General features: G+C 39.3%; 1 long non-coding RNA gene across 1 annotated transcript; it reads right to left on the minus strand.

Moving 5' to 3' along the window:
* Positions 1 to 160: 160 nt before the first annotated feature.
* Positions 161 to 17,172, minus strand: LOC138114930 (uncharacterized). Its single transcript, XR_011152886.1, has 3 exons — positions 17,083 to 17,172; positions 5,679 to 5,717; positions 161 to 2,309 (listed from the first exon to the last, which is right to left on the minus strand). It is a non-coding gene; the product is annotated as an uncharacterized lncRNA (long non-coding RNA).
* Between the last annotated feature and the right edge of the window lie 112 nt (positions 17,173 to 17,284).

Raw genomic sequence — 17,284 nt, forward strand, 5'->3', positions numbered from 1 at the left:
TAAACCTGTGTTACAAAGTTAACACATTTTGTGCATATTAAATTCACCAAATTAGTGGTTGTAGTCATACATAGCACATGTAAGGTATTTTTTTTCTATAGATAAAGATATTTAAGGTTTTTATTTTATTAAGTATGGATATGGTGTTTATATACATAATGCACTCAATATTAATAAATAAAAATTATCTTCATGGCAAGTAACAGTAAATTCTGATACTACATGGGAAGTAAGAAAGGAAAATTATGCTCTTACAAATTAAAAGCACGGATAAACAGCCTACTGAAAATGTTGAGATAAAATAATTAAAATTTATTTTCTCATCTGTGTTGAAACCAAGTTAGCTGCAGTTTGCCAGGACCAGTGGCTCCTGATCTGCAGATGTGTTGTTTTTGACATTTTCATTTGGTCAAAAGGAAAACACACTGTAGAAAAGACACTGTGGTCAAGGTTAAAAAAAAATCACGCTTTAAAAGAGCTTACCTGAACTTGTTATACATTCTTAATAAGTTCAAAAGCCCCGTATGTGTGTCAGTTTTAATTAGATTAACAAACTCTTTCCCAATAGTGGCTAAGTGTATTCACTCATTATGTAAAATACTTGGTAGTTAAATAAATATGATGGCCAATTATGACTTTAATGAACCAGCGCTGTAAGTTATCAGAGTGATGAGTTGGCCACGGAATGAACATGAACTAATTACATCAAACTGAAGATGAGCTGTGTGTAACAGCTAGTCCTGCAAGCAGGGCAGTCACTAACAGAGACGTGTTTTCCTCACCCCCAGCTAATGACACGCTTGGGGACAGACAGAGGGCGACCTTCCCACTGAAAGTATTTAACTCTGCTCTCTGCAGGAGCTGAGGCACTGCTCCAAGCTTTGATTCCTACAGAATTCCTCATCCCCTCCATAGTTACACATTTATTAACAGGGATTAATTGGTTGTGCCTGGAGACAGAAGGCCTGATTCTGTCACCCTTGCTGAGGCAGAACACCCTTTTTGATCTACACAGACCTCCCCTTTGCAGGAATGCCTGCACAGAAGGCACAGCACAAAAACAGTGACAGAATGGAACTGTGAAGTAGTGGGAACAAAATCTCATTCTCAAGACTCAAAAGGGCATTTTGCTGGTTAATTTTATCATGTTCATTAATTTCATTCTGTAACTGTAGAGAACCATTGTAGAAAAACATTTTTGGCATTATCTGATGGCTTAATATTTTATCTGGTAGCATTAAATTTGAGGCTGGAAAAATTAAAGAGATCTTTATCTATCCATGAATGTGAACTAATTGGATACAGAATACTTGAGAACCTCTGAAAAAGTGGGGCTTTCCCAGCAGCACCCCTGCAAAGGAAAAGGTGCACAGACATATGATTCTGACATAATTTACATTGTCATGAATTAGAAGAGGCAACAAATCAATTAAATAATGCAGAGATTTGAGAATAAAGCGTGAAATATGCAACTTGCAGCAGCTTCTGAATACAACTGTGGATCCCTATACTTAGCAACACAAAGACAGAAGAAAATAACATTGCATAGAAATAATTCATCTTTCTCCTTCTCTCCCAAGGTCACATGAATCCAACAAGCCAGAAAAACATCATGGATGTTATGATCCAGAAGTATAAATAAATGTAAATCTTGATTAGTAACAATGCCTATAAGCATCAGTGAGTGTGGAAGGTCACTTCCCTTTACCAAACATCCAGATGAACATGTACAGCGATTCAGAGCAAACAACAGAGTAGCTGCTGAAATAAAAATTCAGCTGTGACTGAGTTTGGGTGTACCCTTGACCTGTAACGACTGTAACAAAACTTCAGTGTTGGGAAGAATACTTGAACTAGACATGTTCTCTCATTTCCTTCTACTTCCAATCTCATGTTATCACTTCTTTTGCTGTCCAGTACTCCTTCCCAGTTTGGCTGACAGGCTGCCTGCCTGAGGCAAGAGAGGTACAAGGTGCCAGAGCCACGACTTTCCCAGTGAAAATGGCACACATGGTGGGATTCAGGTAGAACTATAGTCAACTCTTTGCTACTTATCTCACAAGTCTGTCTTAACCCACCACCTTCCCACTTCCCTGAAAGGGTGGTTAAGCATTGGAATGGGCTGCCCAGGGAAGTGGTGGCGTCACCATCCCTGGAAGTGTTCAAGAAATGACTGGGTGTGGCACTTGATGCTCTGGTTTAGTTGACATGGCAGTGTTTAGTCAAAGGTTGGACTCAGTGATCCTGGAGATCTTTTCCAGCCTTAATGATTCTGATTCCCCACATGCTTCAGCTTGTGCACAACAGAACTAACAAAGCAACAAAGAAAAAAGCAAAGTTATTTTTCTTTGAAAGGTTTTTGCTTGTTTCCATCACTTTTCCTGCGGACAGAACTGCAGGCCACCAAGGAGTTCACACAGATCATTCCTGCTCTTCTTGCTAGATTAGCTCTTCTTGACACAGTTGTCAGCACTAAAATACTGTTGTTTAAATGTTTTTTCTTAATTCCATATGGAATAAATTAAAAGCCCAATCATCAAACAGACACATGGTCTCATCCACCCTTCATAGTGGCTGCAGCTTTAGACATCTGTTTAAAAATCTGTGTGTAAGTAAAAACATTAAAGAAATAGTTTCTAAGACTGAGCACTCCTCCAGGAGAGGTAGAATTGCCACTGGGCAAAGCAAGGGAGATCAGTGGCTTTACAGCATGATCACTTTTACCCTTCTATAAACCCAAGAAGCTATTTCAGAAACATCCTAAATGGAGGCTCTGTTGGTTGGCAGGGGGGTAAAAACATAGATTGAATTGATAAGCCCCTTTACAACAGCCTACAGGATTGATAGGTTTTGTGCAATCCCCATGAGATTCCAGGACATGTTCCCTTCATCCCTTCTGCTTTCCAGCTACATGCTGAGCCCAGCTGCCTGGCAAGGTGAATTTAGTAAAAGTCTTTAGGAAATCTTTATATTATAATGTTAGAAGAGTTAATAAATTTCTCCATTCCTTCTTATTTATATGTTTCTCTTTCCAAACATTATTAGTTTTTAATAATGATCATCTAAATCTGCAGTTCACGCTTCTATCTCTTCCTTCTCAATGGCTCACTGCAAGCTTTTGCTATGGAGCAGCTGAGTTCAGGATTAATGTAAGTTTTTTTTCATTATTATTCTTTATAGTCTTTGTTCCAGTAATTATGGGGATTTTAAACCAGACAGAGTCCTATTATTCTTAGATTTGGTTAAATCAAAGTAACATCAACAAGAGTGTGCACATTTTATTCACTACTTCTCAAATGTCTCTTGTAAAATTTAATTTATCTTTTATTTCCTTGAAAGAATATTTTTATCTTGGAATCAGGGTTTTCTGATTCTGAAAGAAGCTGGAATCAGTGGCAATATACATAACTCCTTAACTGAGATTAAGGGGCCACAGTGGCCACTGGCCCACTGTAAAGACTGAATATTATTAAAGCGAATTAGGAGCAAAGTATTTCAGTTAAGAGCATAGTGGCAAGAGAGCTTCACAGAGGAGAATTTGGGTAAAATATCAGAAAGCTGAAAGGAATAATGCTGGAAATCACAGAGTAGCTCCCTAGGTTATTACAGCAATAGAAGTCAAGGAGAATTTTATCAGCTTTCAGTAGAGATGTCCCTTATGTTACAATATTGATGAAAAATGAAAAGAAATTGCATTCAAGCACAGAAAGAGATAAACCATCTGTTTGGAGACTGCTCTATCAGATGGTCCATGTTCTGCACCTGAGGTAGGAAGAGGACAATGCTGTTCTCCCCAAAGTTAAAAAAAAAAAAAAGAAACTGACTCAAAATAAAGCAAAGAGAGATCACACTTATCTATTGATTAGACATGAGGAACTATCCCACTTGATGTAACAGATTTTTATCTTCTTGTGTGCTTTGAAGCATTCATTTCTGGTCACCCTAAAGATTAAAGGTACTGATGAGAAAACTGAATTTAATGACAGATGAAGAGGTCACTCAGGGCAAGAAGTCATCAGGGACAACTGTTTTCAGGGGCACATTCACTACGCTGTGAATTAACATGTGTAAGAGGCAGTGATGTGTACAGATGGGACCCTTAGAACAAGAGGAAGTACAGCTTCAGTAGGAAACCTTTACAGAGAATGTCAAACTCCACTGGCTTCCAACAGCAAACGTCCAGCTCCCAGGCTCACCTGCGTGCTCCTGTGTCAGCAACCACGCACTCCAGATCTCTCATACAGAGGCACATGATACAAGACTGACAGAAAGAGTCCATATGCTGAGTCCAACCCCACAAGGATCATTCAAACTCATTCTGCCCTCTGCTAGGCTGCCTGTCCCTAGCAGTACTGAGTCTGCATCACACCAGCTCCAGTGGCCACAGAGACCAAACGCTGATTAAAAAAATATTTTGTGTGGTGTGTGAAGAGGACAGATGGCAGCAGCAGCTGGAAACCTTTGCAAAACAGGCAATCTGTAATTATTAAAACAGCAACAAAACAACCTCCAGCATACACAGAAAGAACTGCAAAACAGGAGAGATGAACGATGAGCCCACAGAGAATAAATGTACAAGAAGGACTACTCAGAGGAAGGTCACTTTTGCCAAAGCTGGTCTTCTCAACAGCCCAGTACGAGTGGGAGAGGAGTGGATTCACTGAGCTGCCTGATGGGGTGCAATAGGCATGAAATTTGTTCAATCATCAGGGCCAACCTGCGGCTGACACTTCCACTCCTATCCTGGCAGTGGTGTGTGACTAAAATTGTGCCTCTGCAGCACACACAACTGTACTAGATCAGGCAAATGGGTTGTTTTAAGGTAGCAACTTGCTTGCTCTGAAAGCAATGAGCCATACCTGGGTCCTTTGAAAAGCAAAGAACAAGTTCTCTTTGTCAGGGATAATTAACAGCTTATAAACACAATCATAGAGCCAGCTCAAATTAAGGAACTGCACTTTTTTTTTTTTAAATATGGTGATAGGGAATGGCTAAGGCAACAATATCTGGTAAACTACATCTTTCCTACCACCTGGGAAGGACAGGGGTGTTCTCTAGTGGTTCAAAATCTGTGTATTACTTTGAAACTAAATGTTAGTACCAAGTAACAGCTGCTATTGTTCATTTTCATGCTCTTTATGATTTATTACAAAATGAAGTGCTATGTTTGCTGTTTGGAAAACCACAACTGTGAACTCATCTGTATCACAGAAATGTAAAATAAGAAATCAGACAGCAAGAAGTTCAGTCATCACAGCAGTTGCAAGCACAGGTGGGAGTCTTTCACAGATAGAAACAACACTGGTGATAGAGCTGATTCTCTAATACCACCAAGCATCAGTGCTTTGCAGACAACACAGTTTTCACTTGTTCATATTTGATACAAAAATTATAATGCAGCTAAGGCAAGGTTAGCTAACCTGTCACTTTTATAAACAAAACTCTAATGCTGCTAATGTTTTTGACACTTCCTGCAAATACATCAGTGATCTCAGGCACTCAGATTAATGTGTTTGACTTTCTGTTCTCAAGCAATCCTACTGCACTGACATGATTTATCTACACGTTAAGAGAGGTACCTACAGCACTGGAACCTGGAGCCCAGTCCACCACTGCCTTTCTCTCATGGCAAGACTGTAAAATGTGACTGATGCAATGTTCATCCATTTCCAACTTACACTTCTGAAGTTCCTCCAGAGACTGCTGGAAACCTGATTCTGTAATACAGAAAGAAAAATGAAGTGCATTACTATGGAAATTAACACACTGCCAAACCCTCATGAGTGTGACTCTCAGATAACATCAGATAATTTTTACCACATCAGAAGAAAGTAGTAATGATAAGAATATGGAAATAATGGAGGAAAGAGAATTTATTTTTTTTTAATTATCAATATTTTCTGCCTCCTTCAACACTTGTTGATTTGCCCCCTTTTTTTTTTTACAATATTCTGTTGCTTTGGATTACAGTTACCAGGTCTATATCTGGAGATCATTATTTACTAGTATTTAGTGTTTCCATATTCAGTCTTATAAAGAACTTATAAAGAACTTATAAACTTATAAAGGGCTGGTAACTGTTTCACTCATGGTGGTAAATAGATAAAAATAGAGCCCAATAACCACATTGTTAACTGTGACTTGAATACAGAGAGTCTTGCTTAATTCACTTCATCATTCACTTCAAAGCAAACACTCATTTTCTGCTACCAGAAAACATTTGTAGTAAAGGGTCCCTACTTATTGCCACTCTGTTTTGTAGCAGTTACATAGTGCTCTCAAGAGCCCTTGCATTTTTATACCTGATTTAATTACATTCTTCGACATAGAAGAAAGAGCTTGCTTGTGGTAACATTTGAGCCATCATTCAAATTCAGTCATAAAATTTACTTAGAAATGTGATACAAAAGTAAGTATCCCCTCTTAGTCAATAACAAATACTCAGCCTCCACTTGACAGCTTGGGCAAAGAATATCATTTTCCTGGATGGCATCTCTGCAGTGGTGTTTCATCACGTGGCAGGTGGGCAGATTGTTGCTAATGGCCAGTGTGCCATTTGGTGAGGAAAGTGGCATTTTGCTAACATTGATAACGGCTCTCATGGTTTAAGATGCTGCTACAGCTGGGGAACAGCCCTGAATTTCAAGTAACAAAGCACAACTCTGCCTTACCGGAGCTCATTAACTGCATACAATGACATTGGGAGGGAAGTGCTGGAGGACTCTGTCAAAGATTGTCTAAAAAGGAATTGTAACTTCACTGTCTCAAGTACTCCTGTAATTCCTCTCACAGTAATACACTACAAAGCCTTTATTTTGTTTATCTTCAGAACTTCTTTGGAATAAATGGGGAAGATGGGAAAGTGAAGTAGAACATGACTGATCTTAATTTGCTCATGTGCTCAGAAGCAGTTCTGGACACCTGAGATTTACTTCACTCAAGGTCAGAATGAAGGCATTTGGTAAATTGAGAAATTGAAGCTGGGTACCACAAATGCAGCTTTGCCTTCTAGCAGCCACCCACTTCGGAAAATAAAAACTACCATAAATCAAGAAATCAGATAGTTCAGGTGCAAAAAGAAAAAAGAAGTGAAATAGCAGCAATGAAATTATGTAGAAACATTGGATCACATAGACTTTCTACCTCAAATTCTTCCACCAAATTGAGTTCATAAGCAATCTAGATGGGACAACTTACATATAATATACCATACACCTGCTGAAATCTCTATTAGGAACTTGCCTTGTCACCTCAGAGACTTTACCAAGACAAGTAAAGTAAATATTTACTTTATTTAAAGTAAATTATTTAAAGTAAATATTTACTTTATTTTTATTTAGTCTACAACTAAGCACAGGAGTTAGACCTAAATACTGCTCACTGGAACAATCCTACAATATATTTTTAATCTTATTATTTTAATCTTAAACTACTTAACTACAATGATTTGCTCTATGGTACACTAATATTGGTCAGAAAATGCAAAATAATCTAACACTACCATTTTAATATCAGTATCTAGGGTTTGTGAAAGAGGCTATCCTGTAGATTTCTCTTTCTTTTTCCATTGATTAAAGAGAAGTCTAGAGGACTCAGACTGAGGAGGTGACTTGATTTTGAAGAGCCAAAGCGAGGCTGTTGATCATACTGGTGAGGAGGATAATATTTTCAGTTTTTCCCAAACTTACGAGGCAAAGAGCTTCAACACATTTTCATGGGAAAAAGACCCCATGCCCCAACGGCTGGTTTGTGAAGAAATGGAACAAGGTAGAAATACATGAATAAGGGTTCCATTATACAGAGATATATATTCCACCTGCGAAAGATTAACAGAAAAATCTGCTGTTTCTCTCCTTATATTGAATATTTATTCTATAGGCATACTGTGAACACCACAGCTCATAAATTACCTGACTGTAAATAGTGTAAATAGTATAGTAAGACAAGAAGGTCACTATATCTGCATGAAATTTATATATATATATTTTCTGGTTGGCATGGACATTAGCAAACACTAAATTATTTAAGGTAACCTATCTCTGCTTCACGAACATTTAAAACTTATTAGTATGTATTAGAACTAATTCAAAATTTTCCTATCTGCACAGCCTTTAGAAATGTTTTGTCCTGTGCCCCTCTCTATGAAATTCACTTCAGTTTGCTTCTGGGTGCAGTGCTTCCAGCTCTCACTCATTCTGAGTGGCAAAGATTTTATTTGAATAAACAGTGAGGAATGGAAATTAACTGAAACCTGCCTATCAGCTACAGTATGTGAGAGTTACTGGTCACATCTTACTGTTTGGGCTATGAAATGTTTTTTAAAAGAGCATTAATGCTTTCAGTTGTTCATGAAACAGAGATCTGTGCACCATGCAGCTCTAAGTACAGCATGAAATCAGCTTTCCATCATGAGATTTCTGTTCTTGTGTTGGCTCTGCTGCTCTAACCCTGGGGAAGGCAACTGGCCTCACTCCCTCCAAATATAGCAGAAATATAATTATCTTGAAAAGTACTTTCCACAAACTAAAAATTACTACAGTAGAATGAATATTAGTGCACCTGTGAAACAGCCTTACTCTTTTAACGGGTACCATTTTGATGGTGGGCTGCAGGGAATTTAAATTTAGGATAATAATACCCAAGATTCAGGCTACAAAGGGCATGATGGTGAAGAACAGAACACTGCTCTTCATAAAACATTGGAGTAAATACTTAAAAAAAAACCCCAACAACTTAAGTGGGATAATTTGCTTTTGTTAGCTTAAACAACTTCCTATCAAGGCAAGTGTAATGTAACAGCTCCCACAAAGTATTCCATCCCTTTTCCAGACATGCAAGCCATAAGCACTGAGCACAGCTTCTAAACAGCAGTAGTAGAGTTAAAAGATTCCTGCCTAGTTTCTCGCAGGCAAGTTTTAATTCATCCTATTGAGTATCTGAGTAATAGCTGCAACACATTTTAATAATTTATGTGTTTGCAAGTGGCTTCATGCAACCGTGTTTTATCTCAGCTCCTTACTCCTAAAAATAAGCAGTTGTTTCCTGTTTGGTATTTGACTTATTCCCAAAATGATGTTTATTTTTGTCCTGAAAAAATAGAGTGGTTATTTTTGACAAATTCTTTAAAACTTATCTCTTTCAGAAACATAATCTGACAAGAGAGTTTTGTCCATCTGTACCACAGTCATCTTTTAGTTGTCCAGACTCAGTGTCTGACAGCTGGGTCATTCTCATCCAGAGAAACACTCTGCAAATGCAGACAGTGTCTGGCGCCAGGTGCACTGCGGTTGCTGAATCCCAGAATCACTGGGGTGGTGTGTGGGACATTCAGTTATTCTAATGGGATCTTGTGCTGTTTCCACTGGAAAAGTCTAGCAGGCTTGTTTGAGAAGTTCTCGCTCATTGCTTCCTTACTTAAACATCTTTCTTTTTCCTGGTCCTTGAAGCAAGCTGGGAAAATCCATCACATCCAACTATTAACAATTACAACTATAGCCAGGAACTGGAGGCTTATGGCCTGTAAGAAACATATATATATATGCACACACACATATATATATTTGAATATCTTTAAAATTAATTATAGTATAGAAAAAAAACCCCACACCACTGCCAGGTGATCATGGTGCTTCTTTCTTTTTATGTCTCCAGCACCTTAGCTGTTTATTGAGAGTAAACAACCAAAAGTATTTGCCTAACTAAAGAGCCAACCAGTTCTTAATTGGAGCCACTGTGCTTTCAGGTCCATCAGGTACTTAGAATTTTGCTTTCTAAAGAAAATATGTCCTACTGAATGCTTGTTCATTCCATCCATCACCAAACTGCTGGCTCACACCTGCTGAAAATTCAGTGTACCTCAAACAGATTGCCTTTATGAATATATTCCAAAAAGAATATGTTTCCATTAAATAAACACTAGAATTCATGTAGGTAGAATGCTCAAATGTCAAAAATGTTCGATGTACCTTTGCCATCTCTATTTATGGATGCACCATGCCCATCACCAGTTTCTCACTGCTCATCTTTAATTATGCAAAATTCAGCAGACTAGCTGAAGTGTGAGGGGATCTCTTGTGCATTCAGAGATCAGCTCTTTCCAAAAGTATAAACTGCTCCAGACCCAGGACTGTTTCATTAAAGAGACCTTTCTTTGCATGGCAGATTTTGTTCCTCAGACTTCATGTTCCTATTGACTAACATTGATAGAGCTACAGCCAGGGAAGAGCTGACAGAAAACTCTCATCCTGGAGTGGAGATCACAAAGCCAGAGGGCAATTTGGAATATGGAATTTTGCAAAAATTACTTCCTTCTGTCATAAATAAACTTTTTATTTGCTTCCCTCTCCTGAAAGGAAACAAAACCAGATGAAATTAAAACAAATTGTACCTGCTGTTATTTTTGGCATGTGTATGAAGTTAGAAACACTAATTTGGTAACCCAGGAGACAGACAGCAGACATCTGCTAAATTCCTGCGGTTCCTATAAGGTAAGTAGTAATGTGTGCTTCTTGCACAACCCCTTGAAATGATGCTCCAAACCTCTTCAAGAGCCCTTTCAGTCCTGACGCGCTTCAGACCTGGGGTCACCACCAAGTCTGACACAAAGAACCAGGCAGGTAGGCTTGGAGCTGCCAGCTGCCAACCACAGGCCAAATCCACATGAGAATGGAACAGCCATCAGAAGTGCAGTGATGGGGCTGGAATTTAATGAAAGCCCACATGCAGAAGGATCATCATTTAGTTGCTTGTTGCCAGAGATTTTTATTAGCCAATTGTTTGGTCAAGAAGACAAACTTGACAAAAGTAATTGTAGATTGGTTTGTTTCAGATTTTTAATAGGAATAGGCTTTTCATTTGAGAAAAAGAGACTGTGAAGTGTATGCACAGGTCTGGAAAAACCAGGTTTTGCCTTAGAATGATTAATCCTGTGCAGCTGTTCTTCTGGACTATTTTCAAATGTGTTCAACAATCCTTAAAGATTTGTTACAGAGTGCTGACAGAATTATTTTGCCTGACTAACTTCACATTTTAATGAGCTGTAAAAGCCTAAAATTTGAAAGACGATAGCTTGTACTGATTTGGATGAATAATAGGCAAGAAAGTTTTAAATGGAGAGCACCAGCAGCATTTCAAGACACTAAACTCCATCACTCTTACTCCTCTGTTAGTTATTCCTGCCAAAGAGTGCTGCATACTGTTAATCATCCTCAGAACCTCCAAATGTCCAGTCTCATAGGTATAAAATTGGGCTTTCTTTACAGCTGTTCACAACATAAGAGAAGGTAGAGTAAAAAGGTTGAATTAACACATTTTCTTGATATCACAATCCTTTTCAGCTTCCTTTAAAACCGTCTTCCTTATTTTCAGTCACATTCCTCCCAAAACAATTTCTAGATGCTTTCAATCAATTTACCATACTTGCTTCAGCTGTTTCCTTCTGCTAAACTAGCCCCTAATTCAAGAGACCATGTAATTGTCTTTAAATTTAAACAGATTCTTAAGCTTTATGAAAATCCATTTGTCACAGAAGCAGTGTTAACAGTTCTAATTCCAAAATGGACATAACCCCTTGTTTAAACTCTTTGCTTAGTAGGGATGTCTTCCTGAATCAGTACTTCCATGTTATGCTGTGACATTTTCAAGAGCACTCAAGTAATTTAGCAGACTTAGTGTTGTTCAGGTTGGTATTTTTGAGAAATACGCTGTTGCTGAATAAGAGTTGATTTGGGGATGGTTTTGAAAAGCTTTTGCTGAATTGCAGGCTTAGTCACTTATTTTAGCACAGAAATACATAGCCCAAGCTTTCTATTTAATTCCGTCTCACACCTATCGGTCACCATCTGCTTCCACCTGCTTTTGTCCTCTCCTTCCAAAACACAAACTTTCAGTTTATTCCTGAAGAATATTGTCTAGCAGGAGGTAAAAAAAGCAGCATTTCTTTTAAACATTCTTTTAACTTGATGTTTTGGGACTGGGTTCCATCCTAACTGCTGAGTATCCCAGCCTCTCAGTGGTGATATCCCTCCTGTTGTCAACAGCCAGCACTGCATGGCAGCAGCACAGAGAGGTTCCAACCAAGGTGAAGTGCTGCCTCCTCTGCTTCTCATCATCCCATGTGCCCTCCTTTCTTCTTCCTTTTTCCCCCCTTTCTAATGATGACTCTGTAAATAGTGTTAATAACATCAAACTTTTCTACAATAAGCTCTGTTCTCTTCCAGGTCAGTCAATGGTCGTTGTTCTTCACACCCATCATTGTACCATATTTTCCCACAAATGTCTCTTCTTTTAGAAAGGAGAGAAATTTACCATCATTTTGTGCTGCTTTCCTTGACTCAGATGCTTCTAAGCTGTCAAGACACAGGCAGAAAGTCACCTCTGATTTGACCCCAAATATCTAAGACTGAGCCTTTCATACCCCTACTCTGCAAAGTCCATAGCAAAATGCAGCCAGTAAAGGACACGTAGGGAGAAAGAAGTGTTCAAACTGCACCTTTCATCATAAATTAAACTTTCCCATCTCCAAGCATCTGTAAATGTTCCTAACTGAAAAATACTAGCAAAATTTTGGTCCTGCCTGGCACAATTCATTGGTGACTACACACACCATAAGCCCTATTCCTCTGCCAGTCTGATGAACCTCCTGCACTTACAAGTGCTAATTTTCACAAGCACCCTCCGTTGCAGGAACATTTTGTAGCTACTTAAGTTTGAGATCCCAGTTATCTACCTAATAATTTATATGCTGCAAGATGCCACTATTACGCAATCAGAGACTGGAAAATTATTTCATGAGATGTAGATAGCCAAAGAACAGGAATTCAAATGACAAGATGCAGGTGTCTCAATAAACTTAGAGCTTGAAAAATAATCACTGAGAAGTTTTAGAGAACACCCACATATGTTCAGCTGAAAAACTGGTCACAGGTAGGTCCCACTGATTTCCTCACACATTCACAGAAGAGGATGAAAGTGCCCCATTTGTAATTTTTCATTTAAAACTGGATTGCTGCATCTGTTTTGCAGCATCCTATGGAAGAGTCCACAACACACCAAATGCACATTGAAGATGGAATGGTTCTGGAAGAACCAAGAGAAGCAAAATTTTCCAGATCAAAAGCATTCATGATTTTGCAATTCATTTAATCAAACTATTAAAAAAATTAAGCATTACAATTGAAATAATTATCTGTAAACTAATAGTTTGAATTTAAATGTATTCAATTATCCAAAAGTAAATAGAATACTTTTAAATTTTAAAATATTACAAATATTCTAAATTAAATGCCTATCTTTTTGGACATGAAAAATGTTTCATTTCTCCTCCTAAACACCTTTCTTTTTCATTTCTGTGGAATGACTTCAGGCTAGGCTGAGTTGCGTTCTAGATGTTCCCATTGCTTTGGCCTTTGGAGAGATGAGTCATCTAAGTGAGACAAATATCAAGACACAAGCATAGCAGCAATAGGAAAAGAATAGGAAAAAAACCCAAAAACCCAACCAAAAAAACCCCAAAGCAAACCTCTTATTTGATTCTCTTTCCTCTAAATGGAAGTGCAATCTTGATTCTCTACAGCAGAACAGCAAGTTCTTGGCAGGGGATTCAATTGCGATGCTTGAACACTTTGTAGTTAAACAAGATTTCATCTGGTGATGTAGCAAGGCTTCCTCTGAACCCTGAGACAGTTCCAGTGTGATGCCACCGTGAAAGAACTCCCAAAACAAGGAGCTGACCGTTTGGGAGAGTCATTTCTCAGCTCTTGGAATCTCCTGATGGCACATTACTGACCGCTGAGTGGCAGTGTAAGGAAAACAAACCCAAAACTAAACAGTGACAATCCATGTGGACTTTCATTGAATCCACAGCATCACAGAGACTACCTCAACATTCGAACAAAATATCCCCATCAGGACATTTTACCAGAGCTCACTCACTGATGCAGCATCCTGTGTCCTGGCCAGCTTACCTGTTTACAGTACTTCAGAGATAAAGCTTTTAGTAAGGATTCTGCATCTGTATCTCAAACACATACCAGGTTTAAGAGAGGACTAGAAAACCCTTACACTTCTTTAAGAAAATTCAGTGAAAACCACAATCTGTTAGATTATCTCGGACTTTCCCCTAAAAGCAGAAGGACTATAAATCGATTTGTCAGTAAGATGGATATTGTTAAAACAGAACAAACAAAAAACCCTGCTGCATTCCATACCAAGTGGACATTCAGAAAATAAGGAAAATAGAACCTTCCTGAGGAAGGGTCTGGAATTGAGGAACACCTATAAAATATATTGTGACCTGGGACCTATGACCTACACAGCTCTCATAAGAATAACTGCCTAAATCAGTAACCTTGAGTTGCTTTCCAATAACACTCTGAGGAAAAAAACCAAACCAACAAACAAAAAAACCCAACCAGCCTTCTGAAACAGAGAACTCTGTAAACACAGAGCAAACCTCAGGTTAAAAAAAAAAAAAAAAAACAACAAAAAGTCAAAAAAATACTTCTACCAGGATAACGGGTAAAGTACTTGCACTAAGATTTATTTGAAAGTCTAAAAAAGACATAATGAGCTTAATTCATATTCTAGTAAGAGCTACCTATGTTTTAAGATCAAGAGAAGTCAGAAAGAAAACAAAAACATGCTGCCATGAAATACGAGTGTTACCAAAGGAATTTCACGCACAATCTCATGATTCCTCAGCTAATGCACTTCCCTCTGCTCAGTAAACACTCTGCTGTTTTGAGGAATATGGGATGAGCAGCACAAGAGGAAGGTTTAAAAATTGCAGATGAAAACTGAGAAAGTGTTTCTTATTTGCAAATAGCTAATTTGGAAAAAAAACCAAGACACAGCATATCTGCACAAAATATGAATTCCTCTTCCCTTTGTGTTCCTTCTTCAGACGTGATTTCATCACCAACTTAAACCCATCAGAGCCCACACAAACGTCTGTGTGCTCCTGCCCTTTTTTGTGTCACCACCAGCAATCACTGGTATGTGGCAAGTCACAAAACATGCTGAAACAGCTAAAAGTTTATTTGTTTTCTTCCTCTTCTGCTGCCTGCATGGCCACACAACTGCTACCACCGACACAGGGAAGGCAGAGCACAGTCACTGCCAGGGATAAGAGGAAAAGATTGGATTACCCTTTTCATCAGCAGCTACAGGCTCTTAGGGTGATTTATGACAGCAAACCTGGGAAAGTAAGATCATAGAATAACCACATTTTTCTAATCTTTTCTATTACTTTGAATTATGAGAAACCTGAAACACCCAGCTAGAAGAGCTGCAATAAAGTACATCACAAGCCATTTGGCATCAGTCTTCCAAGACAGGCAGCTCTGTGCATTCACAAATTTTCTGTGCAAAAAGTGCTGAATACATGCTATGCTTCACTCTTTGGAACTAATTTAGCAACCAACACAACATGAATCATCATGCAATAATTTATGAATAGGGTGCTGTAAAAGAAAGTCAAATTCAGAATATTGATTCAATTAGGCAAAAGTTAGTAATGCACAATTACCATAGCATAGCCTCTTAAGTGAAATCAGAAAAGGACACCGTAAGAAGAAAATAAAACACAAAAAGAAGAAACGCAGAAATATCTAAGAGTCTGCCTCAGTGGATGCTGGTGGGTTATGAGAATTGCTGACAGCTGATGCTGTGTCAACACCAGCTATCTCCCCTTTGTACTAACTGATAAACTCGTGGCCTTCTGCCATATCATATGATCTCTACAGGTCTTAGACAGTAAAATGGATCAATTTGAATAGGGTTTGAATTATTTAACAGCAAATCATGATTTCACTCAGGAACACAACTCTGAATACAATGTCAGCAACCACAACCCAAGCTGGATTCCTCACTTCATACACATGTACCTACAGAAAAATACATCAATAACACAAACTATACCAAAACATTGACCCTGTTTCCCACTCCTTTACAATGCAGTTAAAGCCAGAAGATGAGCTGTAAAACAGAGCTGTGGAAAAGGACAGATGAAAACTGTGCCTGGCCTAAGCTGAGGGGCAAATAATTAGTTTTGCATTTCCCCTTCAATATTTACTTATACCCAACAAGGGTGACCAAACTGAGGGGACAAATTATACCCAAAACTTAAAAGCAGTTTATGCTGCCTGAGCTGTTGCTCTGCCAAACCCTTCCTGTGGGAAGGGACAGAGCATCAAACCCACCATGTGTTACCTGGGCAGACCAAACACCATGAAGCCCAGTACTGGGACAGCTACATCTCCCCAGCCTTTGGGGTTTGCAGGGCGCCCCTCACCTCACTGGCACCACGAGCATCACCCCTGGGGAGAAGGCCAGCCCTCAGGAGTGCCCGCCATGCTGCCCTTCGCTGGGAAAGCACACATTTGTCTTCTTCACCTCAAAAGCTGTGTTTCTGTCCCTGGCATGTGTGTCACTCTGACACTGACCCTCTGGTGCCGTTTGCTCCAGGGCCCCCCTCCCAGGTGGGGACTGTGTTTTCCAGGATTCAGGTACCTCTTCTTTCTCACCACCATCTGGGCTGCCTCCCGCGGTCACCACACACAGACACGACTGAGGCCAATCCTGCCCTTCCACCTCCACCAGCTTTCCCTTCTCTAGAGAAAAAACAGCCTCAAGCAAGGTAAAAACACATTTGGGCCTAACCTGTTTGGGCTCGATCCACCACCCGCTCAGGTGAGCGCCCTCAGAGACCTTCACCCTGGGGCTGCCAGCAGGGCCAGGCGATGATGGCTTTTGGTATCATCAAGTGAATAAAACAAAATATAAAATGCAGAACTCAGCAGAAACCTTAAGACAGAAAAGACATGTACTTTTTTAGCTTACTCCTGGAGAATTGAAGAACAAGTCTCTTTAAGAGGAGGTAGTAAAGGCAATGACAGCTTTGGTTTGGTTTTGCATTCCCTGATCTATTTTACACAGTCGTTCTATCTGACTGGAAATAAATTACATAATAACATGTAAGTGCTAATACAGAAGCAGGAGAAAAAACACCCTGAAGCAAGGGAGCAAGCAGGACCTTTCAGAGGCAACCTCACTTGTAGCTGCTGTAAGAGAAGAGAATCCCACCTCGGGCTCCTCCTGCCACCGCTGTGGCAGCAGGAATGGCACTGGTGGCCAGCTGGTGTGAGGTGATCCACTGAGTGCTGCTCCTCGAACCCTCCCTCATCACCTGCCATGAGCCAAACTCCACCGGGACAAACGTATTTTCAATTTATGCTGCTAACAAAGCCTCGGATAACCCTGCCAAGGTGCTAAACAATGTTTCCTT

The sequence above is a fragment of the Aphelocoma coerulescens genome, chromosome 9 (assembly GCF_041296385.1).
Source record: "Aphelocoma coerulescens isolate FSJ_1873_10779 chromosome 9, UR_Acoe_1.0, whole genome shotgun sequence".
Taxonomy (NCBI): domain Eukaryota; kingdom Metazoa; phylum Chordata; class Aves; order Passeriformes; family Corvidae; genus Aphelocoma; species Aphelocoma coerulescens.